At 55.7% G+C, this 3,279-nt stretch overlaps 1 pseudogene; it reads right to left on the bottom strand.

Moving 5' to 3' along the window:
- Positions 1 to 2,880: 2,880 nt before the first annotated feature.
- LOC134349990 (U2 spliceosomal RNA) lies at positions 2,881 to 3,012 on the bottom strand (annotated as a pseudogene).
- Positions 3,013 to 3,279: the final 267 nt, after the last annotated feature.

Here is a 3,279-nt window from a genome sequence, read left to right as displayed (position 1 = left end):
TCCACAGAGCCGAGTACAACTCAGCTGGTAAGCCGTCGCTTCCGGGAGTCTTACCCGACCCAAAGGAATGGATGGAGCCTGTCAGCGCATCCAGGGTCAGTGGCTGATCCAGACTCTCCCGCTTGCCATCGTCTAAGACCTGCGTGATAGACGACAGGAAGTTGCGGGAGGCTGTGGATTCTGTGGCCTTTTCGTCGTACAGACTAGCATAGAAGGACTTGCAGATCCTCAGTATGTTGGTCTGCAAGGACGTGACTGAGCCGTCCTCTTCCTTAAGGTTGTGGATGACAGAGCTCCCCCTGTGCACCTTCTGGAAGAAGAAGCATGAGCACATCTCGTCCTGCTCCACGGTTTGGACCCTTGATCGGAAGATGATCTTGGAGGATTCGATGGTGAGGTGCTGGGCTTGCCGGCCCTTCACCTCTCGCAATTCCTCCCTGACATCCACCCCCTTTGACTGCAGAAGGAGAAGTTGCTGCAACTGTATCTGGAGTTTACGCAGTTCCCTCTGATCCTGCCTTGCTTTCTGGATACCCTTGCGGATGAAGAACCTCTTAATGTTCTCTTTGGTTGCTTCCCACCAGTGAACCGTGGAATCAAAGAAGGCTTTCAAGGTTCTCCAACCTGTGTACTCCCTCTCTAGTTCCTCGATGTTCTCTGGGGTCAGCAGCTTTACATTCAGCTTCCAAGTCCCCCTGCCTGCCTTCTGGTCCTCCCGTAAGTGACAGGTGGCTCTCAGAAGGCAGTGGTCAGAGAATAACACCGGCGTGACGTCGGTGGACCTGACCGTGAGGGACTCTGACAGGAAGAGGAAGTCGATCCGGGAGCGGGCTGAGCCATCCGATCGTGTCCAGGTGGCTTGCGGCTGTGCTCCACCTGTGGGGGTGCCAAAGGTGTCGCGCAGCTTGGCTGTCTTCACCGTTTCCCTCAGGAGTTTGGAGGTACTGTCCAGCCCGCCGTCGGCTCTGCCGGATCCTCCAGCTGCATCAATGGTGCAGTTGAAGTCTCCGGCCAGAACGACCGGCTGGGACGTCACCAGCAGCTGTGGGAGCTGCTCGAAGACGGCCAGCCGCTCGTTCCGCACGGGGGGGGGGGGCGTACACGTTGATCAGCCGGAGCGGAGTGCCCCAGTATTTGACGTCTGCTACCAGGAGGCGCCCCGCAACCACCTCTTTAACTTGGGTGATTGAGAAGTTGCCTCCCCGCAGCAGAATCCCCAGACCGGAAGCGCGACAATCGTTGCCCCTCGACCACACAGACAAACCTTTTTTCCACCACCATGACCACCTCCGGTAGTTATGGAGGTGTGGTAGTCCGCACTCCTGGAGGAAGGTCACGTCGGCCTTTACAGTGTCCAGGTACTGGAGCGTGCTGACGCATCGCCCAGTACTCTTCAAACTTCGCACGTTCAAGCACGCCAATTTAAGGTCTGCCATCATTGTAAGTCCTTTATTTTGGCTGCTCTCTGTCCTCACTCTTGCCGTTCTGAGCCTTCATTCCCACCGCCTTTGTGAAGTTTTCCACCTCCTGTGGGCTCAGGTACTGCTGGTAGTACTCCCCCGAGTATGGCAGTTCTGGTTCTGGGCCCGGGGGGTTGTTGACTTCCTGGGCTGTTTCCCCTTCAGGCTGCTGGGTGCCAGCCGTGGCTCTGCTCCCAGATTCCCGGAGCTGTGTGTGTCTGCTGCTCTCCGCCTCCTGTACTTGGGGGGTGGCCAGCAGACTTTCTTCCTCCTCTCTCCTCCTCTCCACCTGTTCTGCCAGCTGCTTCTTCTGCCGGGGCTGCTGGCCTCCCCCAACTCCTTCCTCCTTTGAAGAGGACAGGGTACCAGAGGCTGTGTGGTTCCCTGCCCTTTTCTTGTGTTGCTCCGCCTTCTGTCGCTTGGCTGCCGCCTTTTGGGTCTTCTTGTGTTTCACGACTTTCCATTCCGTTTCCACCTCAGCTCTCTCCTCCTCCATGGACTCCTGCTCGTCGTTTGCCTGGTCCTGGAGGGTCTGCAGGGGGGTGGCAGGTCTTGGGGTGCTTGCACCTTCCTCCCTGGTTTCGTTGTCCGTCCTGTCAGGTGCCTCGTCTGCAGCGCTGGGTGGTACATCCAAAACTGCCTGGGCCGTTTCAGTGCCAGCCCCTCCCCTGGTCGCCTGTGTGTAGGTGCCCCCACGCCTCGGGCAGGCTCTGTACAGGTGGCCAGCCTGTCCGCAAAGGTTGCAGGACTTGGCCTGCGTGCAATCTTTGGTCAAGTGGCCTTCGGTTTTACAGTTCTTGCACATCACCACCCTGCACTGCAGTTTCGGCACACCCTTGGTTGCCCCGCGTACACCATGTACCCTCGGTTCCCTCTGATGACGAAGATGGAGGGGGGGTGGATGACGCTGCCGTTGGAATCCAACCTCAGCTTCACCTTGACCTGCCGTTTGCTGGTCCAGATTCCCACTCCGTCCTTCACGTCCGCTGGTGTTCCTACGCTCTCCACATACCGAGCGAGGAATGTAAGGACATCCACCACTGGCGCGTGCGGGTTGAACATATGTACCGTGATTGTCCATTCCTGTTGGGTAGCCATTGAAAAGAGGGCCTGTGCTTTCAGCAGTGACAGCGGCGCCTCTGTCCCCTTCAGCTGAAGCTGCTGGCACAGCTTCTGCCACCCTGCAATCTGCCGGAAAGTGACATCGAAGAAACCTGCGAAGTTCTGGATGCAGTAGATGTCGTCGGGCGTAAATCCACAGCACTCCATCAAGACCTTCCGGACGAAGGTCTCTCGGGTGAAGCCGGTGCCCCCGTTCCGGTCTCGCACTGTCATCCTGACAGTGTTCTTGATAGCCGGGCCTCGAGCTGATGCACTGCTCGCTGCTGCCAGCTTCTTCCTCACTACTGTCGTCGCTGGTATGGGGTGTTAGATTGGAGGCCAATCAGCATTAGGATCCACCCCTGCGTCAGCGCGAACTCTTCTCCTCCGCCTTCCGGTCTGATAAGAACAGATACTACACTTGATCTTAGTCAAAAGGCCGAGAAGCGATTTTAAGATTGTTGACTCGAAGCACAGTAAAGTGTCTTTTAATTGCCAGACAAGTGCATAAGACTGACTCTAGTTAAAAACTGTTCTGCAACCGTCTCCGATCCCAATTGAGTGATATAGTATCCCAAATAAACAAAAGGAATCCTGACTATTTTCTTGATTTTGATTTTGTTCTTTAAGAGTTGTCCAAAATAAGTGGTACCCCAATTAACTGATGCCACATTAACAGGAATCCATTGTAATTCATTTCATTTTCCCGTCATGTTCA

This window comes from Mobula hypostoma, chromosome 7 (genome assembly GCF_963921235.1).
Source record: "Mobula hypostoma chromosome 7, sMobHyp1.1, whole genome shotgun sequence".
NCBI classification, from domain to species: Eukaryota; Metazoa; Chordata; class Chondrichthyes; order Myliobatiformes; family Myliobatidae; genus Mobula; species Mobula hypostoma.
This window is presented reverse-complemented; position numbering and strand designations above follow the sequence as displayed.